General features: G+C 49.1%; 1 protein-coding gene across 6 annotated transcripts in view; it reads right to left on the bottom strand.

Annotated features, from left to right (window-relative positions):
* Window positions 1–26,314, bottom strand: part of MEF2D (myocyte enhancer factor 2D) — an 81,197-nt gene that overhangs the window by 47,226 nt on the left and 7,657 nt on the right. The window contains exon 1 of one of the 6 annotated variants that reach the window (XM_083374421.1): window positions 17,367–17,690. The exons of the other annotated variants lie outside the window; for them this stretch is intronic. The gene's annotated coding sequence lies outside the window, so the exon portion shown is untranslated. Of the gene's footprint in view, window positions 1–17,366; window positions 17,691–26,314 lie in introns of those variants that run through there. 6 annotated transcript variants of the gene reach the window in all.

The following is a 26,314-nucleotide window of genomic DNA, read 5'->3' as shown; positions in this document are numbered from 1 at the left end:
GGACTGCTGACAAGATGGAGCTTTTAAAATGTGGCTTAGTTTTCTTTGGATTTGGGGGTCCTTTGGCTGCCGTTTAGGAGCCTGACATCTGTGAGGACATCTGCACCCCCTTTCCGTGCATCTGCCTCTGCCGGGCTGCAGCTGCTGAGAGAGGCCAAGGCTGCTCGATGCTCCAGCCAGCAAAGCCCACCCCCCACTTCCCTCCCTGGGATGCACAAACCCCTCTGGCCTTGGCAGGAGCAGCTCTCGCTCTCTCAAGCTGTCAAGAAAGTAAAGCACAAATGCCTCCATTTCTGATCCCATCCTTGGGAGAAACACTCACAAAAATGACTGGGTGACCCATTTCCGTGGCCAACCTTCAGGCCATCTTGTGTCCCACGAAAAGTGTCACAATCCTATTATTTCCCAAGAAGACTCACAAGGTGTATTTGTTTTCATTTTCCCCCGATTCAGGCTTTTACCCAATAAAATACACATTACACCAAACCAAAAAATCCTTATTAAATTAATAAGAAAAAAAGGCTTTCCAAAACACTCTGCATGCCATGATTTCCTTTACAGGCAGAGAAGCAGCAGCAAAACAAAACGACCCCCCACTTCTAAATGATGGGAACCACAGAAGCACACACGGAGCCCCATGGCTGGAGCGACAGTGATGGGAGAACTCCCAGCCACTCTCTTGCTGAGCTCAGCTGCCCACCGGGTGCCAGCGGGCCGAGGCCAAATGTGGCCCTGCATCCAGAGGCTCTGCTCCAGCGTCTGCCCAGTCAAGAGGCCCAGCAAGCCAGCCAGTTCTCACTGACCGGCTGGATCCAGCCGAAAGAGCCTCCTCCCTTCTGACCGACCCCTAAGGATTCCTGGGCAGGAAGTCCGAGGGGAGGGAGGGGCTGGGGTGGAGAGTGGGAGGGGGCCGGCGGGGCTGGCAAGGAGGTGGGCCAAGGAGCTGCTGTTGGAGGCAACCAGCTTCCAAGTCAAGCACAAGACCAACCTTCTTCTTCCCTCGGCTTTGCCCCCGCTATAGGTTTACTCCTGAGAAAGAGGCTAAAACATCAGGCGCCCCTGTGGACCAGACACACCCCACTGAATTGGCCAGGCTCCCAGGCAAGCCCGTCTGCCCAGACCCCGACTGTGCACCAGCCTGGCTTCACCGCAGCTCTCCCTCCCCGTGACCCAAGGATGGAGCAGCCTTTATTGAGTCATTCATTCCAGGCACGACATCCCTCCGGTAAGCAAACCCTCTGGAGGCTTTTTCCCAGGGAAAGACAAAACTAAGCCAGCTGCCTCTGTCCAGGAGAGAAGGGCAAGCAGAACGTCTGACTTGCCTCTGCCCTGTGTAGGTAACGTTCACTCACGCACACACAGTATGCTGTTGAGTTGTTTTCCTGGCACGTAGTTGGCACAGTGAGAAAATCTCCTTAATTCTGGGGTCAAGCTATTCCTAAAGAACCACTGGAGCGCTTGACCTACATAGTGGCTAAACCAGAAGCTGATAAATCAGCTTGCCAAAAAGTAAGAGATGCAATTATTTTCAGCCCAAATCCTAAACTGTTTATAATGGCAGTTTAATTCCTCAACCAATTCCCTTGAAAAAGTCTTAAAAGGGTAGATTCTCCATCAGGGAGAAAGGATTTTCTCTTCTTGGGACCCACAGGGGAGTGGAAGCCCCCCCCAAGCCCCACAATTCTTGGCAGGCACCCCCTCACCTGCCTGTCTGTCCGTCTGCTCCCAGCAGCCTCGGCTGTCTTTGGAAGATGATTGGGAGGCAAAGCTGTCCATCACCCAAAGATGGAGAGAGAGGGAGGGGCTGGGTACCCTGCCTGAAGCTGGCAGTCAGGTCACTGCAAGAGAGCCAAGCCGTCCAAGGCTGCTGGGTCTTCAGGGCCGACCCTCAGCCTCCTCACACAGATTCCTTTTTTCCACCAAATGAAAAAGAGCCGAAGCCTTCAAAGCTTCTGAGCAATTTAAATTTAAAGAGAGGAATGGCACACACACCCCCATCCCTCAGCTCCCAGCCTTGCTAGACTGTCTTCCTCTCTGGCATGTTAGCACCCCCCCACCCCATCAGCTCTCTCTCTCTCTCTCTCTCTCACACACTCACACACCCCACCCCAAGAACAAGCCAGCCTCTGTGCCTGCTGCAGACAAGGGGAGGGAGACCCTCTGGAGGGCCCTGGGCAGAGCTGTGGCCATAGAGAGAGGTTTCAGCTTCTGATGCGCAAGCTTTTCTGAGCATAGGTTGGCCTCAATTTATTTTATGTAAAACATTTACTTGGCCATCCGTCTTCAACCAACTCTGTATGGCTCCCAATCAAAAATTAAAAGACATATAAAATTAAAAGACGTATAAAATCCCATTAAAATTATAAAACTCAACTGGCTAAAGATTAAAAACTACAAAAACCCGGCACCAAAATCTCTAGGTTCCTCTGATCGTTTGAAGATCTCCGCTGAGGATCACAGGATGCCCCCCCAGCCAGGCTCTCAGCTGCCCTTGGCTTCCTCTCTCGCCCACCCACCTCTGCTCTCCATAAAGTCCCCCCCCAGCCTGTGTTTGAGAGGGGCTGGCCAGGAGCTCCCACCCCCACCTCTCCTACTCACTTCCACAGAGCCGCATCACTGCCTCCCCCCATTTAAAAGCACTTCATCATCCTTGAAGATGAACTGGCTGCTGAGCTACTGCTTGTAAAATAAGAGTCCGTACATCAGAGTCACAAAATGAGGCATGTTTTCCAGGCATCTCTTTGCTTTTTGGACTGCTGGGGCTCTTCCAGCCCTTGTGCAAGACAGTTCCCCTCATCCGCCAGCCCTCCATGTCTCACGGCCGCTGAGCTAAGCTGTAGTCCCTTGTCTGACCCACTTCGGAAATCCCAGGAATGGCCCTTGGGGTCTTCTCCACCAGGGGAATCAGCCCAGTTATTTCTTTTCATCTTTGCCTTTTCAACCCTTTATAGTTTTGACCGGCAGGCCCAGCAAGCGGCCTTCTCTGCCCCTGCACTGTGGGACATCCTGTCCACAGAGGTGAGGAGAGCCCCCCGGTCGCTGGGCCTCCCGTGCAGCCTTGCGTGGGGGGCACACACACACACACACCCCGATTATGGGGCTGGCTGATGCCATGAGCCTTGGTGGAACAGTGGGCTGATGCCTCCTTAAGTAACACCAGCTGCCTGCAATTAGTGCAGGTTCGAGTCCCACCAGGCTCAAGGTTGACTCAGCCTTCCATCCTTCCGAGGTAGGTAAAATGAGGACCCAGATTGTGGGGGGCAATAAGCTGACTTTGTAATAAGGCCCGAAAGCCCTAATAAAGCAGGCATATACATAGAATGAAGGCTACTGCTAAGCACATTGGTTTGTGCTTAAATTGTAAGCCGCCCTGAGTCTTCAGAGAAGGGCGGGATATAAATGGGATTAAAAAAAAATCCCCCCCCCCGTATTAACAATTGTTAATTCTTCACCTTTTGAAATTTTAAAAGGTTTAATCCTAATAAACCGCCCAGAGTTGCTCTCTGAGAGAGAGGGTTGGTTAAGAAGTATGAAGCATAAATAAATAAAATATAAATAAATAAATCCTGCACTTTTTTATTCAGCAGATTACGTCACCATCTCACTGGGGGGGGAAACAGATTTATTTTCTGTCCCTTTCATACTTGATTAAGATAGCTTCATTTTTCTAATCAGATTATTCTTCATTATTCTTTGATTTTTACACATTTATTTCTTTATAGGTAATTCAATACAGCTAACGTACCTAATACACCTTCCTCCCTCCTGGCTTTCCCACCACCGGAACCCTGTGAGGTGGGTGGGCTGAGAGAGACCACAATCAGAGGCCTAAGGCGGGACTAGAACTCCCGCTCTCCCGCTCTCTAGCTGCCTCTACTCTCTCTCGGAAAGCTCCGAAGCAAGGCCCCTCGCCGGATTACCCCGGCCACCCCCTTCCCCGTCTCCCCACAGGCCAAGGAAGCGGGGCTTCTCTGGCAAAGCCCAGCTCGCCTCGTCTTCAGGGGATCTGCGGAACCAGGTGGGCCTCAAGAGTCCCACAATTATTGGACAATTATTCCAGGGTTTCCCCAAATATATTCTCTCAAAGAATAGAAAGCACATCCTTGGGGCTGCGCTACAACTGAGTAGGACAAGCAGAAGTCGGGGCCAGGTGTCAGCAGCCAGCGAGAGAGAGAGAGAGAGGGGTGGGCATCCGCTGACTTGGGCAGCCTTCTTCCTTCTGAGAAACACTGTAGAGAACAGGTCCGTTCAGGAGGGACACAGCGGGAAATGGGGCAGGCAGAAGAACAACAGGATGCATGGGCAGTGTGTGTGTGTGTGTGTGTGTGTGTGTGTGTGTGTGTGTGTGTGTGTGTGTTTGCACCCTACAAGAGACTCCTAACCCATGTGGTGAACCAGAGAGCGATGTGGGGCTGTGACTGTTAGAACCACGAGTTTCAGTCTCACTGATCAACTTCCTTCTTGCCCGGGGAGAGAAAGAAGTGAAACCAACAGATGGAGAGAAGCTGGAGCAAGGAAAAACAAAATTGACCCCTCAGTTGTGGGGGAGGCGGCTCCGTGCCACTTGCAGGGCCCCCCAGCCACCCCGGGAGAAAGGGCTCTCTCCTGAGAGCTTCAACAGCCACCCTGCGGTGCAAAGAGCCCCTGCCCCCAATCCCTCTGGGGTGTCTCGCCTGCGAGTCCCAGGATCGTGTCCCTCGAGCAACTGGTCACTCGACCGGCTTCAGCAAACGGAAGGCGTGGGAGGGCCTTCGCAGGAAATCCTGGCAGCACAAAGAACCAAGCCCAAAGACTTTTCAAGCATGTCTTCTGCTCCCTGGAGAAAGGAGGACCACTTGCGGGGGAGGGGAGTTAAAGAGCCCTTCCTCTGCTTCCTCCGGCACCCAGTAACATGCCACAAACCACCTCTGCCAAGTGACGGTGACCACCCTGTTGTGGCAGTGAGTTGCAACAGGTTTGCTACTGGGGAATCTGCCAGATCCACAGACCTCTAAAATCTAATTGCACAGAAGTCAGCAACTTTTTAAAGCCCCAGACCTCTTGGGCAATATGTTATCAAGAGATCGCCAAAGGGCCTGCAAGCACTCTGGAGGGATGTTTCAGGGAAGAACGCCCAGATCTAAACAGGGCTTGAAGCCAATCGCACCTAGATGCAGACTGTCCACAAAACTTTTCCAGTTCTCCCCCAGCTGTCCCTGCCAAGAGACAGAGAAGAGGGAACGAGTTAACAAAACAACAGAGCTGGAAGGGACCTCACAGGTCTTCTAGTACAGCCCCCTGCTCAAACAGGAAACCCTTCCAGGTCCCTTCCTGCTCTGCTCTATTCCTATTCTTATACCAATGGCTGTCTAATGTCTTCTTAAAAAGCACTCATAACTTCTGGAGGCAGGTTGTTCCACTGATTAATTGTTCTCACTGTCAGGAAATTCCTTCTTAGTTCTAAGTTGGATCTCTTCCTGATCGGTTTCCATCTGTTGCTTCTTGTCCTGCCTTCTGGTGCTTTGGAGAATAGGCAAACTCCCTCTTCTCTGTGGCATCCCCATAAATATTGGAAGACGGCTCTCACGTTATGAGTTTGTTTTAGGGGATTCTCCAACCACAAGCTTTTAGAAGAACCTTCTGGGTGGTTCTTTTTCCTCTGAGAGGAAGAAGGTTCGAGACTTTTGGGAAACAGGCACAGCGACCTGAAGATGGCTCTGCAAAAGTGGAATGGACGAATGACTAAGGAAGCTGTGAGTAGACCATTCCATGGAACCTCTCCAGATAAGGACAAGGTAGGAGATCGCCCACATGTGGTCTGGATAGCAGCTCCTCAGAGGAGAGTATAGGACAGTGAGCACTGGAAGATAATAGAATCAGCCATCTTGTTTGCAATCACAGCAGACTCTTAAAGGACCCTAAATTCACAAACCTCAGATTCTAATCACTTTCCAAAATTTCCCTATTATCTATTCTAAAGCTATTAGAGACATTGAGAACAGCAAATTTCAAAAACGTTCATAGGGTAATTTTATCTTCAAATCTGAACAAAAGATAAAGAATCCAGATAAATTTAGAATATTGATTTTTACTATGAGATTTTGGAAATAAGTATAAAAAATGAACAACTTCTTATGGGAAACAAACTTGATTTGGTTATCCTGGCAATTGCAAGTTATAACAAAAGTTAATAGAAAATGGACAATAGAGGGACTAAAGATTTTAAGCAGAAAAAAAACCTTGATGTCTGTTAATTCTGGGATTTATAGGATACAAAATGTTATTAACATTGGAAGTAATAAAGGAGACCTTTGCAGAATGAGGCCAGCAACACCTGCCAGTAATGGTGTCTGCTTGTAAGGACAGACTATGTGTCAGGACCCACCTCAATCCACATCTTAGGAAATAAGAACTCTTGGATGCAAGTTTAGTCCAAAAGGAAAATGTTTACTAGGATGGAATCGATTGTGGCAATACAAGACGGAATCTAACAAAGTTACATTTCAATCCTATATAAAGCATTCCCATTTCAGCCCCTCCCCTCATCCATTTGGTCAGGCTCTCATCATTTGCTTAGGTGTCAGGCCCTTCAGTGGGAAAGGGAACTCTCCTTGCTTTCCTTTTTCAGTTGTAAATGAAGATGCAATCCAGATCTGTCTCTCCCCCTCCCTCCCCCAGTTCAAATGTTCCCTGTTGTTAGAAGATCACCTATCTTCTATCTTCTCCCCCCCCCTTCGGAGAGATGGCAGAATCCCCAGAATAAGCACATTGTTCTACCTATACATTTATGAAATGTGATATAAATGGATTCTGACACTATGCCTAAAAGATGTTAATAAAGGAATGACAGATGCAGAATAGATTTTATCTGATAAGGTAAAGGACAGAATGTGGGACTACAAATGACAGACTAAGAGAAGGATTTGGAAGAGGATGCTTTAACTAGTTATCAAAAAAGGGGGGGCTGGCTGAAGTTTTAAAAATTAAAAGGGAAATACAAACAATAAACAAAAAGAATGCCCTCTTAAATGTTTTCTTATTGAATTTATAAAAGAGGCCTGTTAAAGTCTTGAAGAAATCTATGCAATGGGGAAAAAATGAAGAGAAATCAAATCCTAGAACAAAATGACATTTGATTAAAGATTTAGACTGTAAAGGAAAATAAAAGGAACATAAAGTTGGTTTATTTGATCAAGATTGCTAAGCTTGTAAGCCGTCCTGAGTCTTCGGAGAAGGGCGGGATATAAATGGAATTTAAAAATAAATAAATAAAATTAAATTAAAATAAGACATATTGTTGTAATCTTCTTATAACCTTTTACATAACTTTTACTGACACCACGATTGAAAAGTTGATATTTCATGGATTTGTTTATAGATAAGAGACAGGATGTGGCTTGAAGGGGTTGAAATATTACTAAATTTGTTTATGCTTGCAATGAAGGTTGGAAGCCACTTCTTTATATATTCTTTTATTATATTTTTCCTTTTTTTCTTTCTTGTACTTTCAATTCTTTCTATTCTCTTCCCTTTCTCTAAATTAAATCTGTATTGATTTTTAATATTGTAATTAAAATTGTTAAAGTATATTTGAGGAAAAAGTATTCAAGATGGTCAGTGAAAGCTGGGTCTTTGCTTTCAGACACAAACAACATTAAAACTGATTTTAGTTTTAGTTGGGAGAATATTTGCAGCTCGGGATTGAAATGAGGGGTCTTTGGTGCTCTCTGGTCTCGACTGTTCTCATGCAGATGTTTCATAACTTGAACTTGGTAACATCATCAGAGCTAGAACTGATTTGTATTCACTAAACTCCTCAATCCCACGTTTTAAAATTTTGCATATTGATTCTATACTGTAGGCCGGGGGTAGGCAACCTCAGCTCTTTTATGACTCCCCACCCGCTTGCAAGGCCCATTTCAAAGGCAAACCAGGCACCGGCACACAGTGGTTGCAGGCTGGCAAACCGGAGATTTCGGGAGGGACTCCAGTTCCCTGAACTGTGTGCTTTATCTCCACAAACACAGTTTTCCTTTTTCTGAGAAATCAGGATGCTGCTCAATATACAGGGGGTCCTCAACTTACGACCACGATTGGGACCAGAATTTCTGCTGTTAAGCAAGGCAGTTATTGAGCTGTACCTGATTTTATGGCTTTTTTGCCATGGTTGTTAAGTGAATCACTGCAATTAGACCGTCGTTAAGCAAATCCAGCTTCCCCAGTTGACTTATCAGGAGACACTGAGAAGGTCGCAAATGGCTACCAGGGGACGCCGGGATGGTGTGGCCATCACAGATCCGTGCCGGTGGCCAAGCGGTGGGGATGTTGTAAGAGTTGTAAGAGTGAGGATTGGTTGGAAGCCACTTTTTTCAATGCCACTGTAACTTCAAATGGTCATTAAATGACTGGCTGTCAGTCAAGGCCTACCTGTAATCCAGTTCTGCCAAGCATGAAAGCCCGCCCCCCACACAGCTGGTGCCCTTACCACATTAACGTTTGAAAACCAAAATTCAGATGGACACGACAGACACCCCTTCCCCACTGGAGGGGTGAAGAGGAGGCCTGCAGATCCCAGCGGAGCCGGTCAGAAGCGTGGGAGCTTGCGAGTCACTGGGCAGCAGTTTCGGGGGCCCCACTGAGGTTGGGGTTCAGCCACGAGTTCACTGAACCGCCTTTAAGTTAGGGGTGTCTTCAGGAGAGACAAGAGAGTCAAAAGCAGCAGACGCACGCCAGTTATGGAAGCCCCGCCCCTTTGCACGAAAATGAAGCTGTGAAAAGGGGCGGGGCTTCTGCTGCACAGCCATTTTAACCCATCCCTGTTTCAAATAACACCTGCCCAAGAATGCAAGTTCTACAAGCAGAGGGGGAAACTGCTCAGTCTGTCATTAGAATCATAGAGAAAGGGAGGGAGCTAAGAGGTCATCCAGTCTAACCCCCTGCACAGACTCCAGGATTCACCGCAACAGATTATGTAGCCTCTGCTTGAAAACTCCAGGGAAGGGGAGGGTCTGGGACTACGCTAACCTTAATCCTAGCCCCTTCACAGTTATGCCTCCGTCAGCTCTGTCACAAAAGGAAGGCAAGGCCATCTCCAGGGGTCACAATGGGGTTCGCAGAGAGCCTCCCTTGGGATGCAGCCACCAGCAGAGCCATTTCCTATCCAGGGGTCAGGAGAGGGGAGGACCACCCAGCGCCCCAGGAGGGACGGCCTGGAAGCCTTTGATGGGAGGCACCAACGAGTGATGCAGAATTGCACTCTTCCATTTTCCTCGAGATCTCTCAACTCCAAGCAATTTTAAAAAAGGGAAGGCAGGCAGGGAATTTTCCCACCTGAAGCAGGAAGCCAGGCTCCTGGGTGGGGGAAGGCTTCCAGCAAAGGCCCCGCTTCAATCGAGGTTGGAGAGACACCCCCCCCAATCCATCTCATTCCTGACCTACTTAGTGGCGAGTCAGGCAAAGCATTAATGATTGAAGAACCTCTGGCTAATTGCTCACCGGGAGAGGCTCCTGGGTTACATAATCCAGCTCTTTTCTGCCAGGCGCTGGCACATCTGTGGGCACAGGCGGCCTCTGGCCGCCGCTCCAGGGCAGGCTGGCTTTACAGATGGCCACTGAGTCCCGTGGGGGCGGCGGAGGTGTCATTTCTCACATTGCACTCAGGAAACATTCCCACCCCCCACCCCATGCATGTGCAGAGGAAAGAGCAGAGGCGAAGAGGGAGGGTGGGAGGGACTGGCCAGCCCTGGGAAGAAATGTCTGCCCCCTCCCCGATGAAGGTCCAAGGGCCTGGGGAGGGGGGGGGTGACCCAAAAGCACCCCGCCTTGCTCAGAGCAGGATGGACTGAGGAAGGCCTGAAGCCAACCCCCTCTATACCTTCAGAACCTCTGCCTTAGGCTTCCTAATAATCGGGCACCAAAGCCCTCCTAGGTCTCTGCAGGTTTGGAGGTCTTCCCAGAAAGTCCACATTTATTTTGAAAAGCATTTTCTCAGGCATGGGAGGAGGAGGAGGAGCAGCAGCAGCCTGGCACAGAATCCCCCTTGCAGAACGTGCAGCTTGCATCACTAGGAAGCCGGCCAGGAAATTGGAGTCCCAAGGTGACAGCAATGGCGGCAGCAGCCCCATATTTGGGCAGGATGACCTCTGTTTGCAATGGCTTCAAACCCCGCGCAGCCAGCCCCGCTGCTGCTGTTGGAAAGGGAGCCGCAGTGGGGAGCCGCCCGCTGCAGCTGCAGCCAGAGGGATCAGCAGAAGCACCGTCCTGCGCTGGCCCAGATGTGCAGCTGCTTCCATGTGAGTCAGCAACCTGTGAGAAACACACCACCCCCACACCAACGCGCCACATGCAAGGTGGAGTGACAGCCTGCCTACCTTCCCATGGCAACCAAGCGCGTGTGCGCACACAAGCACACATCCACTTTCCTGGCCCACAAAGGTTGCAGCAAGAGTGCTGCTGTTCTGACAAGCAAGCCGCAACGGGCAGCAGGTTGCAAGGTGCGCGAGGCCCCCCGCCAGAGGCAAACGAGCTCCCACAAAGGCAGTCTGGAAGGGGGACCAATGCAGGGAGGGGTGCAGGGGGAGACCCCAAGGGGCCTGCCACCCCTAGGAGCAAGGGAGGGAGGATCCCCTTCCTGCTTACTTGCCCCACCCCCAGGGACTTTGCAAGAGATCTTCCAAGATTCCAGTCCAGATTTTAGCCTTCCCACGTGGGATTGTGGAGACTGCTGGGGGCGCGATCTCTGCAAATCTCACAAGATGCTGTCCCATGGTTATAAATACTGTGAGTTGTTTTTTTTTAACATACGGAGCTTGACAAACTCTTTCTCCTCCTGACATGAAGTCTGAACCTGAGCATTTCAAGTAATCCTTCCTCCTTCCCTCCCTTCAGATCCCCATGAAAGGATCTCCTTTTCCCTCTTCCCAGTTAGGGCTGCCTATTGGGATAAGACAAGACTGGATGCTGCTTAAATCGCGTTCCTTTTCACGGTCTTAAATGCCTCTACAAAACTGCATTTTCCAAAAAAAGAAAACTTGCATTAGAGAATAATTGGCCCATCAAACGCAATGCAGAATTAGGGTTGAAATCTAAATGTGACTGGAAGTTATTGGCTTTCAGTTAAGCCTCCTTCCGCTGGCTTTCCAAGGAGTCAGTTCGTGATTTTGCTACCTTCAGCTTATTTTGCTTATTAGGAGGCTGTCCTGAAGCCTTCGGCAAAACCAATGCTGCTCCATTCTCAATCCACCCAGTTCTGCTCAAATATATTTAGGAGTCTTAGATTTCGTATGATATTGAGCTCAGCAGCTCTAAGATGTCATTTAATTTTATCTTTCCATACTTAAAAACTTGACATACCGCAGAGGACGGGCATCCACTAAGTACAAAGAAAGTCCAGTGGCTAGAAATAAAGGCACTTCTAGCTGCATTGCAAGAAAGCATAAAAGTTTGGCTCTCTTATGCCTTGGCCAAATCTCACCTGGAATCTTGCGGTTCCCCATCTACATCCCCAACACTATGTACAGACACACAATCTAAGAAGACATTAATGAACTAGATTATATTCAGGAGAGGTTGATGAAAAAAGGTGGAAAGAGAAATTTAGTCAACATGGCAGGTAGATACAGGAATTACTTACTTCGCATTGCTCCAAATCAGTGTGTCTCAGCCACTTTAAGATATGTGGACTTCAACTCCCAGAATTCCCCAGCCAGCATAGCTGGGAGTTGAAGTCCACAATTTTTAAAGTTGCCACAATTGAGAAGCACTACTCTACACGACAGAACTGACCAACAGAGCTGAATGACAGAAAAAGGGAGGAATCTGAATTAAAAGAACTTTCCGACATGCAAACTAATCAGTGGTGGAGCAAACTGCCTACAAATGTGGTGGAAGCTTCTATGATGCACAATCGTCAGCCAACCAGAAGCTGAAGCTGGAGGTTTTTAAGAAGAAACTGGACAGCCTCTTGTCTGGATGTTTCCTGCTTAAGCAGAAGGTCGAAGACCTCCAAGGTCCCTACCAATCCTGTTATTCTGATTACATTCCATCACAGTGAGACTGCCGAAAAGCTGAGCAAAAGAACATGGTGTAGCAACATGGGACCAATTTAATGTGGGGCACGTTTATTGAAAAGCAGGACTAGGGGTGACATGTTTCAAACATATAAGGAACGGCTGCTGGAATTGGGTATGTCTAGTTTAATGAAGAAAAGGACGAAGGGTGACATGATAGCAGTGATCCAGTATCTCAGGGGCTGCCACAAAGAAGGGGATCTACCTATTCTCCGAAGCAACTGAAGGCAGGGCAAGAAGCAACGGATGGAAAGAGAGGAATAACCTTAGAACTAAGGAGAAATTTCCTGACAGTGAGAACAATTAATCGGTGGAATGACCTGCTTCCCTTCCAGAGGTTGTGTGTGCTCCAACACTGGAGGTTTTCAGGAAGAGATTGGACAACCATTTGTCTGAAATGGTATGGGGTCTCCTGCTTGGGCAATGGGTTGGACTAGAAGACCTCCAAGGTCCCTTCCAACTGTTGTTCTGTTATCTTTCTTCTGAGAGTAAAGCATAAGATGAACAGTTGCAGGAACTGGGAACATCTAGTCTAATAAAGAGAAGGACTGGGGTGACATGAACAATTAATCAATGGAACAACCTGCCTCCAGAAGTTGTGTGTTCTCCATCACTGGGGTTTTAAAGAAGAGATTGGACAGCCATTTCTCCAGAATGTGTAGGGTTTCCTGCCTTGAGCAGGGGGTTGGACTAGAAGACCTCCAGGGTCCCTTCCAGCTCTGTTATTCTGTTATTCTACTTGGATGTGGACTCCTTAGACACGGGAATGGCTCCACCTGGGTGGGAAAGGAGTTGCATTCGCTGCTCTGCCTCTCCCATGACTGCTCCTCTTCCAAATGTTCAAGCGATGAGGAGCTCCAACTAGGGGAAGCCAAACAGCCATTAGGGGAAGCCAAAAAGGAGCAAATGGGAGAAGCAGAACTGGAACTGCTGGCCATCTTGTCACCCCTTCAGTTCCTTCCCCGTCAGGCTATTGCTCCAGGCGGCCATCTTGAGGAAGAATTATGGGTCACAGGAATGGCACCAATTCTACCAGGACAACGTGGTTGAGGCACCCTTAATGCCATTCCCAGCACCGGACCAACAAATGGCCCTAAAAATGATCAAAACGCCATTTCTATGGTTCTGCATTTTCACCCGCTCTTGATGAGGCATTTTGGACACGACTTAGCTGACGCCCACCACAACCACACCCAGGAATTGAAAAATGCTCACGTGTGTGACAGAAAGCTGGTAAGCCTGGGTCCCTGGCGGTCGTCTGAGATGCCCCAAGCCAATCCCTTCTTCTCCCAGAAGGCAAATTCTGTTGCTGGGACTCGAGAGTGGCCGCAGCCTTTCGCAGTGCTCACTGGGGTCGTGGCCTGCTGAAAGCCGTTCTATTCCCACAGCCTCTTCCCTCCTTCCTAGAATAAGCCTTGGCTCCTGGCCACCCGGGGCTGGGCCAGGCTCCCAAAACTTTCCCAGCAGGGACCAGCGATCCGCCAGCAAAGGTCTTGCTCACCTGCCGGAAGGCGGCTTCTTCCCAGCCCAGCAAAGCTCAGCCTTTCTGAGAAAACCGCCAAGGAGCTCAGTGCCGCCTTCTCAACAGACCCACTGTCTGTCCTCACAATAAATGAGCCCCCCCAACTGTCTCACTCTTCTAAACCACGGAGCAAAATGGTTTAGCGTCACTCCAGAAGTTAGAGAAGAGAGAAGGGGGTGAAATGGTGAGGAGGAAGATTTCAAGGGGGCCTCCAGGAAAATGCTCTGTTCGGCAGGGAAGGCTGGGCTCTCCTTCCTTGGGGCCTTTAGGGCTGGGGGGGGGGTCAAATAGCGAAACTGCGCCCACCCCATTGCTGGCAATGAAAAAAAAGTCACCTGACGTTGCGAGTTTGACACCCCTGCTTTAGGGAGAGGCTGGGCGGGCCTCCTTGCTGGCGTCTTTGTTTCCTGGGGCCGCTGTGAGCGAGTCCAGCGCTGTCCGGGTTGAGGATGGGCTGGATCAACTCCAAGACGACAGTCAGCCAGCAAGATGGACCAGACCAAGAATCCACTCTAATTCCACAGGAAGGCTAAAACTATCTTTATGGAGATTGGCTATAAGAACACAATCTTGCAAGTCTCATTGCGCTGAACCTCCCCACCCCCTTCTAATACTTCAATGAACTGGTGTCTGACTCTGTGTGTGTGTGTGTGTGTGTGTGTGTGTGTGTGTCTATCTCTTGCGGATTTCAGCTTGTGTTCCACCCCTTGTCAGTTTGCTACTGGAGCTGCCACAGCTCTGATCCGGACCATCATCCTTCCTCTTCCAACTCTCGCCAAAGCCCGTCTCCTTCACCATGGTTTATTAAGCGACCTTTTCCTGATTATTTTCCAACTTGCCAATGGCAACAAAGGTTGGATTCACGTATCACACTAAGTCAACCCAAACAAATCACACTGTGACTCAGTGCACCAACCGTGCCAATGGTGGGCTAGAAAGGAAGACCCTCCCCCACTCTGCTCTGGAAAAGGGCTTCCGAGGGCGCTGCTCTCTCTCCTCGGAAAGGAAGGCAACCTTTGCTGAGGGCAGCTGCAGTGCTGCAGGGTTGCAAAATCCCACTGGCTGGGGGGGGGCAGGAGGGGGCAGAGGGGGCCAGCAGGCCAGGTGCTCAGAGGTTCTCTACCCCTCCCCCCACCCCCCAGGCCATTATGGGAAACCGCAGGGCTCTCTCCCTTGAGGAATTCGGTCCGGCTGGCAGATCTCTACCAGAGGCAAAGCCACTGACCGCTGACGCGCAGACTGGCCCTGCCTCGGCCTGGCAGGGTGAAGCCATGTGGCTGATTTTATTTCTCCTCATCATGAGGGCTGCAAGGAGATAAAGAGCCAGGCGGAGCCGAGCAGCCCCTCTTAGGCTGAGGACCAAGTAGGGGCATGTCTGGTAGCAGCTCTGGGTCTCAAGGGCTCTGAGGAGTCTCTCCCTCTGGGCCGGGGAGGGGGTGGGGGCACCTGGCCCGAGGGGGGTCTCCCAACAGCTGCCCTCCGCAGCCAAAGGCTCCTTCCACGCTTCCTGAGGCCACAGGGCAAAGGCAAAGGACAGATCCAGACAAAAGCCTCAGCCCCGGAGGACACCTCCTCTCCGCACGGTGGGGAGCGGATAAGGCTGAGCTTAAAGCTCCTACACGCCTAACCCACACCGTCCCGTTCCCAGGCTTCGGGATGGCCCAGTCATCCGCTGCAGTTTTGGCCTGGCGACCAGATGTGAGCCACAGGTTCTTCTGTAAGTCCAGAGACTTCTGGGGCGGCTCTCATCCTTCACTTCAGCCAGATGCCTCGTGTGAACTAAAACGTCTCGGCTGAACCTGAAAGGTACAGCAAGCAAACACCTGATGGTTACTATGTGTAGGAGAGCTCCTGAGTGCAACTGCGCTCTTCCCTAGGTGAGCATTCAGGAAATGGAGAAGGAGGGAGGGAGGGAGGGAGGGAGGGAGGGAGGGAGGAGGGAGGGATCCACTGGATGTGTTTTCCCCCAAGTAGATTACAGGAAGTCATTCAGTGAGCATTCAAAGTTACTTTGGCAGCCTCAATGTTGGAGGTGTGGTGGTGAAGATGCAACGTACTTTCATATATGGTGGACCTGTAAAAAGGTTAAAGCTTTTTGGATTAGAATCTGGTGGAACATGCAAAAGATATTTAAGAAAAGGATAAAGTTTTGTCCACAATTGTTTTTATTGGGCATTATTACTGACACTACTGTTGTGGACACTAAGTTGATGTTGAATTTAATTACGGCAGCAAGACTTTTAGTAGGGCAATATTGGAAGAAGGAGGAACTGCCGACTATAGAAGAGTGGACTTTGAAAGTTTCCAACCTGGCGGAAATGGCAAAGATCTCAGCGTACCTGAAAGACCATTCGCAACAGAGATATATTGTGGAGTGGAAAAAATGGATTGATTACACCCAGAATAAATATGGGACTAAAAAGTTTCATCTAGCATTTGAATAAGTATTGATGTGATATTTATATTGCTTGTAGTTATTTTATAAGAGTTAAAGTGCAATAGATTTAATAGTTTATTGTTGTTTGCATAAGGTAGATTATGATTGTTTGTATTCTTATACCCTGTATTTAGCTCTGGGAAGTCGGGGAGGGAGGAGGGGGAAGGGAGGGAGGTGTTGGGGAGGGTTGGGGAGAGGGGAGGGGGTTGGGAGGAGTTTTGTTTTGTTTTGTTAAAAATAAAATGTATTGTAAAACTTTTCAATAAAAAAAAGTTACTTTGGCACTAGTCCCCAAGTTACGGCCCATTGCAGCAGCCCTGCAATCATGTCATCTTTACAACCACATCACATAGTGATGTAAATTCCGGTCCATCTCATAGTCATAAGCCAAGAACAGCAGCCAACATCACTAACTCTGCTCCTTGAACCGCTAACTGGGTAATGGACACCAATGAAGGATTAATGTAAAAGGAAGAACAGGCCCCCATTTGCAGTCCACCTTTTTTCCCCACAGCTGGCCAGATGGTGGAATCACAACTCTTGCTCCATCAGTTAAAGTGGCCTTTTTGTTATTCCCGAGGAACACAACAACCTACAAGCTGCCCGCTTAACAACTGCCTCCGGCCTCTTGCCCTTGGCAGTTGATGCTGGCTATTTCTGGAAGTCTTAGCCAATACTCACTGCTAAGAGGCAATCGGGAAACACTTTTTACAAAACTCTCTGAACATTCAACAAGTGGTGCGATTTGAATGTGGGTCTTTTTCTCTAGCTACATCACAGGGGCTTTCACACCACCATTCCAACTCCTCAACCCTTTAGTTGCCTCCTCTGCTTCCACAAGATGCTTTGAGACAATGAGAAGACATAACAATGACCTCCAACCTGGGTGGCCTACAGATTTCTTTAGTATACTTGTGGTGCCTGCAATTTTATTTTCCGTATCTTTCTTAAAGTACAGTCGAAATAACTAAGTTTCCATTTACTCAGCCTCTGATAGAGAACTGATGCCAACAGCTACACATGACCCAAGGCCCATTTCCTATATTTCAGCAGCTACCAGTCCTTTGCTAAGGCAACCCCTCCAAGCCCCTCACCCTGAAAACAGGTACCACCATGAGTGAAAGCAGGAAACATCTGCCTTTACAAGCAGATCCAGCTGGAGACAATCCAGCTGTTAGGTGGTGACGCTGATGGGTGCAGAAATAATACTATCAAAGGAGTTTATTTTTTCCTATCATCAAACCAGGACCCAGAACAGGAACAAAACAAAAATCCTAAGAAAGCCAGAGGCAAAATGCAAAGAATCAAAGATTTGGATCTCAGTAAACAACTGGCATTGGAGTGCCAAAGCCAGAAGCACCTTATCCAGGAGAGAAGCTTGGCATCGGATGAACTGCTCAAGGAGGAAATCGGAAGGAGCCCCTCTCTCACAAGTCAGCCAGACCAGACCTCAGCAATGCAGTTGGATGCAGCCACTCTTTCATGTCCCCAGGAAACCTGCAAAAACGGGGAGGGGAAAGGAAAGAATATCGGGAGCAGGAAACGTGGCTCTTGGACAAGCTGATTTCACGGGTAACTTCCAGACACGCCGAGGAAGGAGAGAATTACGTCCTGAAGCCTGGGAAATTTGAGTCCCTCCTTGATAAAGACAGACAACCAACGTCTAAAGACATTCAGTTCCCATCAGCTGGTTAAGCCATCAACCCAGCAACTGTGCTCACCAAGGGTTCATCAGTGCTTCCATGTGCGGCAAGACTTGCTCTAGGTCAGGGATGCCCAACCTTGGCAACTTTAAGACCTATGAACTTCAACCCCCAGAATCCCCCAGCCAGCTCTACAAAGCTTTGCTGGCTGGGGAATTATGGGAGTTGAAGCCCACAGGTCTTAAAGTTGCCAAGGTTAGATAACCCTGGCCTAGTCTTCTGCTGTTCTTCACACTGATAAATAAGGAATTATTTGGCGAAGGGATATGTGGTTCCTGGCCTCTCTCAAAAGTCCATGAAAGGAAAAGAACTGCCCATCTTCATTTTGAATTTTGCTTTATGCGAAACCTGGGGACAATGTAGGGACGCATCCCTCAGATATTGCCTAGCTGTCTCTCCTCACCCAATTTGCATGAAATCCTAAGTGGCCAGGGCTGTTCTTGGTGGGACAAGGAACAACTGGCCCAAGGAAGCAGATCACACTAAAAGCAAGTTGGCTGGAGAACCCCCAACCACAGGTGCTCTTGGCTGGAGTCTTGAAGGGAGCGGCTCCCTTCTATGGCTCTTTCTACAACTCTACATCTCTCCGTTCACCTGGGTCCTCCAGATGTTCCTTCCACACTGTTTGCTTGGCTCCTCCTGGCTGGGTTTCCTCTATGCCAGAGCTCAGTGTGTATATAAGGTCTTCATTCTGTAATCTGAAGGCTTAATTCTTGCCTTGACTGGAGATTTCTGTTTTTGAAAGGTGGGGAAAGGTCAAGGAGGCCTTAAATCTTGCTGTGATTTGCTTCTCCTGAGGAGGGGCTGAGCTCCCTTTGGATCATCCCTGCAGCTGTTGATCCAGCAACAGGTACAGGAGGAGGATCAGCCGTCTGGACACCCCTAGGAGCAGCAGAATCTGCTCATCGGATCATCTCTCCCCTTTAATGGTGCATACAGACACCCCATCAATTCCGAATTTGGGGGCCAACCGAAGGGAAAACACCAGCATTAACCCTTGAAGAGCAGAAGCTGGAGTGCACAAACCACAACCACGAGCTCAAACTGCAGCACAACGCTAGAGAATTATGAGATTGGCTGCCATGGTTGTAACAGAGCAACCAAAGGACACAACCCGTTCCCGAGGAACAGAAAGAGTCAGGAGGGAGGGGCTGGGCTTGAAAAACATTCCCACGTATCCAGGAGAACATCTGCACTGAAGGAGGAACAAATAAAAGCAATGCGGCTGCATGGCTCCTCCAGCCAAGGAGATGTGGATGAGGTCTTCAAAAGCAAATTGCAGATCTTTCAAATAAAGATGGGGTCGTATTGATAGACACCACCTGGCCTTCAGAAATGGTGGGTGCTCCAACACTGGAGGTTTTTAAGAACAGACTAGGCAACCATTTGTCTGAAATGGTATAGAGAGTCTTCTGCCTGACCTCTTAAGGTCCCTTCCAGCTCTGTTATTCTGTTAAAGAGACAAACCAGCCCAAGATGGGCCTTCCAGGAAATTCCCCATTTATCTTGCTGCCGACATCCTCCTTTAGACAGTGAAGAAAGGCACAGAAGGATAATCTACCTTGACCTGACACTAATCAATTGAGAAGACATTGTTGGGGGCAGAGAAGTAGCAAGAACCTTAGATGGAAAGGATCACAGGAGGCCTGGTGTTCTTGATTTTAAGGGAAACCACAGCGGTCCTCGTTCACTGACCAGAGTTTCAGTTATGGCATTCACAATGTCCCTGTGGCTGTATGGTTGCAATTCTGGCGCTTGCAATTCCAACAATAAGAAAAGGCAGAAAATGCCAGAATGGCTCCCCTAAAATCTTGGGGAAAATCCGGAAATGAAAAAGGAAACACTCAGAAATGGGAAGTCAGACCAGTGAGTGGAAGCGTTGAGTTGGTGTCAGAAAAGCTGCAGCTCAGAGTGAAGGGAGGCTACAGCCACGTGCAGCTCAGAAGGACAAAAAGCTAATACAAAATGTTAAATGTGACAGTGAAAAGGCAAAGTGACTCAATTCCCAATTTGGGGTCAGTCCAATCCAACTAGAGGATTTTTATTTTACCAAATAATTGTCAACAGGATAAAGGGGCAGAAATGGAGGTAGACGAAAACTTCAGAAAATCCTATTTATTTTGAACGAGTTGGAATCTCCAGGGGACGGTGTGTTTTTTACATATTATCTTTTGAGAAATCTTGGAGATTCAGTAAAATGCCAGCGGACTGGAAGAGGACGAATCCTGTCCCCATCTTCAATGGAGGATCTAGAGGATTTCAAAGCACAATTCTTCAAACGCTGGAAGGATACCACACTGGCCCTAAGGTGCGTCTTCCAAGGCAACTGGACTTTCGCTTCTCATCCAAAAAGCCTCTTCAGAGAAAGCACTTTGGGGACAACTATGACACGGATGACTGAGAATCTCCAGTCATTTAGTGGCATCACTTTGACTTTGTAGGACGCGTTTAAGCCAAAGGCCCGCAGATGCCAAATGGTTACAGGGAACGTCCCCCAAGCATAAACGCGGGTGGACTGTGCAAGCCAGAGCCCAACAAGCGTTTCCCCTGGATTGGAGAGGGCTGGGACAATCCTATTCAACACGCCTTCCTGCCAGGCCAGGAGCGCGAGGGTGGGCTCCCCGTCTCAGCAGCTCCTGATTCCACAGGAGTCCCGTTTCCTCCTGAGAAAAAAGCTCCAGCCTCCAGGCTGTTCCCAGGATCACTTCTGCATTCTATGTGGACCCCAGAGACATTTTCGGAAACCAAAAGTGGTCACTGGATGCGGTCCAGCAGTTTATTTGCAAGCTCCAGAGAAAGTGACAGGCAGCATCTTAAATAGCTTGTTTTCTGGCAAATGGAGATTTCGTGACAAGCCAGACCGAGCGGCAGTCCTTTGGTGAGACAACACACAAAATACCTCCAGTTCCAGCTACGACCCAAACTTTTGGCAATGCTTTGCTACAAATTGGTGCCTACCGGGTTTCCGCTGTCCCATCCTCAAGATGAGGCATACTCAATTCCTCAAGAATTTGCCAAAAGTAAACAGGGCACTGGCTGAGGAGCCATCTCCATCACCGCACCCAGCCACCAATTTCTTCTGCCCTGCTTGAAATGGCCACGGCCGCAGCCGAGGAATCGCTCCACAAGTTCGGTCTCAGTTCTGTGACGCCAGCTATGGACTGCCGTCTCTCCAGGTGGCTCTGCTGGAGCTCCACTCTGGGCAGAGAAAGGACCTGCCCCACACTTATGACCCCGAGAGGCCAGCAGGCTCCTCATATCTCAGGCCTCCGGTTTTGGAAAGAGAGGGCAGAGCAGGGCAACCGAGTCTCTGCTGCTATTTTTAATCAAAGTACACAAAACAAACCCAAAAAAATGCCTGGCCTCTCTTAAAGCCTACGAATATGCATTTAAGCTTCACGTGCTCAAAATTTGGGAAGGAGCAATGACACCTCATCAAAAACCTGGATTTTCACTCAAGCAGGCTATTTCCAGGGACTCTCCTGAAATTGGATTCAGCGTGCTGTAAATTTAGTTGGTTCTTTTGAAAACCTACAACTGTACACGGCTCTGGCTGTAAGGGGAGGAAAAGGCAGGGCAATTCTGACCTCAAAAACAGCTAATAAAAATAAGAGAGAGAAAAAAATAAGCCAGATACACCAGAACTAATTGTTTTATGCAGACTACATAAAAAGGTGACCCCCCCCCCCGCGGAGGCAGCTTTGTGAGAATTGCAAGAAACCTGCCAAGGTCGACTGGCTTCCCAAAGGGGGCTTGGTCAGCTCTGCCTCCTGGGCATTTGGATGGCACCTGCCATGCCCTAAATATGGAGGAGTCCCCTTGCTAAGCAAGAGACAGATGGAAAGGTGAGTCCGCCCAGGTACTTCCTAGGAGAGAGACTGTAGAAGCACCAGGTTAGCGTACAGTGGCAAAATATCAGAAATCTGGTAGCCCCTTTTCCAAGAAGAATGAAAACGAATACCAATAAACATTTATTCTGCTTCATAAAATGTGTTTTTCAGAGAGAGAGAGAGAGAGAGAGAGAGAGAGAGAGAGAGAGAGAGATTTTAAAAAGTCAAGAGCTTAAGAGAGCAGGAAAAGAAGACAAATGGAAACATCTGAATCTCCAGGTTCACCTCAAGCATGAAATTGCTCATCTTGTAGCAAAAATTCACACCGTGTCCTTAATGCCTGACCTCTGTCCAGAGGGCTGGAAAGGGGCCAATGTTACACCATTTTTTTGCAAAACAGATCCACAGAAAATGAAACTGTTGTTGTTATTAGAAAAATTAAAAACTCAAGCATATGAAAGTCAATTTGGTGGTTAAGGCACCAGGCTAGAAACCAGACTAGTCTTGCCTTGGGCACTAAGCCATCTGGGTGACCTTGGGCCAGCCACTCTCTCTCAGCCCTAGGAAGGAGGCAATGGCAAACCACTTCTGAAAACTGCAGGGACTTGTCCAGGCAGTGGCCAGAAGTCGAGACTGTCTCAGACCCCCTCCAGTCCCACCTGGAAGGATAAGCATTGCAAAAGAGAAAGAATCGAGATGTTTGTTGGAAACTTCAATTATGTCTTGCTAATCTCTTACACAGGTACACAGTTGCAGGCAATCTGAAGTCTTTGTTAATTGGTATTTTTGAAAGACTCATGGCAACCTTTCTTAAGAGCTCCTAAATAGACTTAAAAACCATGGAGTAAGAGGCCTTCTTAAAAATCAGCAATGGATTAAAGAACTGAATACAGGTAATAAGTATTCTTGCAAGACGCATGCAAAAAAGTAATTTTCCCATAGGACCGTGTTTTTTTGAAGGTTCATAATGTGAAATATTTAAAATAATTTAATAATCTTTTCATCAAGAGGAGTTGAGCAGGGAAGCTGATGACATCAAATTATTGAGGAATAAAATCCACCTTTCATACCTGTCCTGGTGGATTTGTATCCAGTGAGAATTCTCCAGAAAGAGGAAGTGAGGAGGAAAGGAAGGTGAAGAGCCAGTTTGTAAAAGGGCACATTCCAGGATGGGGTGTTAGGAAAGAGACTGGAATACCGATCAGAACTGTTGTCTCTTCAGACAGGTGGCTAAGCCAGGTAAGAACCAGGAAGGACAATCCACAGGAGCGGTTCTGTGTGGAACAAGGCCATCATGCTGCCCGTCTATGGAACGATTCGGGGTGTGTGTGTCTTCTGCCATTTCAGAAACCTAGAAACCAGCAGGGCAGGCTGGAGAAGGGGGAACCAGGCAGATACAAGGAAGCCCTAATCCTTGAGACATTACGGTGGGGAGATGAATCCCGTGTCGTGTGAACATGTCATCCACCCCAGGGGCTGCTTTACACTTCAGCTGCTGTTTCTAGCAAGGAGATCACAGAAGGAAGGGACCAGTCTTCCTACAACCTACTAAATGACGTTGGCAATTGTTCCAGCATGTCTGCAGACCCCGGTATATTTGAGGGGTGGTCGCCCCTTCAGCTACCATAAGCTCCATTTGGCGTCATGCAGGACCTTCGGTGAACCACCTGTTAATTCCTCAGATTTGCACGATGCAGGTGCTCTACCATCATGGACTGAGACCCACCAACCAGAGCAGAACCATCAGAGCAGATAGGAGAAGTATGTCCTTGCCTCAACTGCCGTGTTTTACCTGCAAAATGAAAAGGTAAAGCCAGACAAAGGGCTGGCCTCGGTCAGGAAGATGATGGTGCCCCTGGATTCTGGGGCCTCTCCGCGGCCCCATCTTTTGAGCGAGGCTTATAAGTGACTTAGAATTAGCTCCGCTGAGGAGACCTGCTCTGGGCACTGACTCTTCTGCCTTGAAGGCCGGGATGCGTCTGTTGATCAACACCTGAAAGTTACATGCAACTTACAGCAACTTTTCTTTGAATGTTTACCAGTTCGCTAAAAGACTGACAAAATGTTCCATTCTCACCCTTTCACATCTTGACTGCCAAAAATCTGACAAATTATTATTATTATTTTTACAGGGTTTTTATATATATATACCAAAACCAAAATTGCCAAAGAAACTATCAGGATGTTGTAAAATCAGCATCAGAGATTTCTGGAGAGGAAGTGAATGTTAGAGGGATAGAAATGTAGGGCGGGATAGAAAAGTTGAGAAGGAAAAGAGAAGGATGCCTTGTCTTTACATTACGAACACTGGCGATCCCTCTTTAGAGCTACGAAACGGTCAATACAGAGGCTCGTGGGAGGCTTACCTGCTCTGACCTCTGTGGAAAAGAGGCTCTTTTGGCCAGCCAAGCCGAGCGCCAAGGGATGTGGGAGCCAAGGTCATCCTTGCCTTCTTCCTTCCTGCCTCCCTTGACGAGCTCTCACAAAGCACCCGCAAGGCAGCCTCCTCAGCCTGGTGACTAAGAATCCTTACATAAGAGAGCAAGGAAGGCCTTCTTACGGCATTTGTGATGCCCTCTGCACTTGAAGGTATTTCTGCTAAAGCCCAGCCAGGCTGCCCAACCCAGCCCAGGCAAAAGCCTCTTCAGCTTGAGTTTTGGGGCCAGCTGCATTTGCCCGCAGGACAAGTGCTTTCGACTCCCAGCCCCTGGGTCTGCCCAAGACTGTCCGGAACTTCACACAAATCACACACGGCAGATTCTCTCTCTCCATCCTGGGAGAAAGGAGGGCCGTGTCTTTTAAATAAGGGACCCTCGCAGATTCTTCGGTGGAAGCATCAGCCAGCTAGGTCAGCTCAGCTGCGGCAGCAGGCACACAATACACAATCCATACAGCTCTCTTGAGTTTCAACCAGGGAAGAAGGGGCGGAAGCGTAGCTGCCCTCCCAAACCAGCTTCCCAGTTTCATGGGGGCCTTTTTGCCAGCCACAATCGCGCAGTAGAAGTGAGTCTGGATTTCCAAGGCCACCTAATCGGTGCGTGGTCAGAACAGGATTCAACCCTCGGCTGGGGGCTTCTCCATCTTTCATCCCCTGTGCCCAAAGGCTTCCAACGTTCCACTGCAAAGCAACAGAAAAGTCTTTCGAGCCGATCTCTGCTCCCAAGACCCCAGCCCTGGGGGACCCCCCCCCAGGCTTCCGTCCCTTCCCACCACCTGCTGTTTGGATTCTGGAGTTCCTGTTGTAGATCAAGTAAAGAAGAAGGCAGACTTCTTAAACCGAGGGCCCCCAACATTTAACCAAGGGGCGCTTCTGGCTGGCTGAGGACTGACCATCAAAGGCAAATGCCAGATTCTGCACATTCCGGTTAGGCCGTGACTTTGTTGGTCAAGTGTCTCTCTCGCTCCTAACCAAGGCCAAGGCCAGGCAACCCAATCGAAGTCCCGGTCACCAATGGCTTCTGGGAGCAACAGGAGGGCCGCCCTCTGGGTACAGGGGGTGGGGTGGGGTGTGGGGAGGGGTCTTCCAAGAGTCTCGTTAAGGAGCAAGCCGGGTTGAAGCTGCTCCTCAAGGAAGTTCCTCTGGGCCTGCACAAGCTGAGCTCCTTAATAGAGAGGCCAATTCTGGGACCGCTCTCTGGATGAGTGACAGCCCTGGTCTCCGGGGCATCAATCGTGGCTCCCCAGGGCCAAGGAATGACGTGCCCACATTGGCATCCTGGTTGACTCAGCCTTCCATCCTTCCGAGGTAGGTAAAATGAGGACCCAGATTGTTGGGGCAATTAAGCTGACTTTGTAATAATGCCGCTTGGGTGTGTGTGTGTGAAAGCCCTAATAAGCAGGCATATACATAGAATGAAAGCTACTGCTAAGCACATTGATTTGTGCTTGAATTGTAAGCCGCCCTGAGTCTTCGGAGAAGGGCGGGATATAAATGGAATTAAAATAAAATAAAATAAAAAATAAATGTGACACCACTGGCAGCCCAGGAGGACAGGTGTCCCTCTGCAGCGGCTCAGCCCAGCACAGAAGGGGGGGGAAGGTGACTCCATCAACACTTGGCTCTTCCTAAAGCTGCCGGTTCCAGCTGGCGACTCGGCCTACACTTCGGCCTCCTCCCAGAGCTGCTTCGTCCTGGCCGAGAAGCAGCACACAGCCCTCCCGTGGCTCTCGGAGCCCTCAGAGCCACCGCAGAGGGCAGCCCAGACCTCCCCTGCAACTCCAGATGCAACATTCACAAGCAACTCTCTTACCCTGACACTGTCTCCCAAGCTTAACACTTGAGTAGCCTTAAAGACAAGCGGCTGTGACACGGAGGGAAAAGAAAGCAGTGGGGCGGGGGGGGGGGGAGGAGGGAAAACCTCTCACCAGTGTTGCTGTCCAGAGCCATTTCAGGCAAGCCTCCTTCTGAAGAAGCTCAGTGGGTCTGGGGGGAGGGGGCCGGACCAGGAGCTTCTGCCTGAGCCCCACTGCCAGTCCAAGGCCTCTGACACCAGCCAGAGAGATGCTGCCAAGAGAACGGCACCCCACTCTCTGGACTCTCGCCTAAGGACGACCAACTGTCCCATTTTTCCCCTTGGGGGGAGGAAAAACCACATTACACAGAATAAACACTTCAGTGAATTCACTCCGTGAATGTGTCATGGAGGGCAAGGAAGGAAGGAAGGAAGGCAGGAAGGAAGGAAGGACATTTAGCTCAAATTCTCTCAATTGTGGATAGGTAAACCAGAGCAGGAGTGATGGACACCTCGGACACTCCTTGTATGACACCCTGACAC

Source organism: Vipera ursinii (assembly GCF_947247035.1).
Source record: "Vipera ursinii genome assembly, chromosome: 15".
NCBI lineage: Eukaryota > Metazoa > Chordata > Lepidosauria > Squamata > Viperidae > Vipera > Vipera ursinii.
Note: the sequence above shows the minus strand (reverse complement) of the source record. Positions and strands in the feature narration are given on the sequence as shown.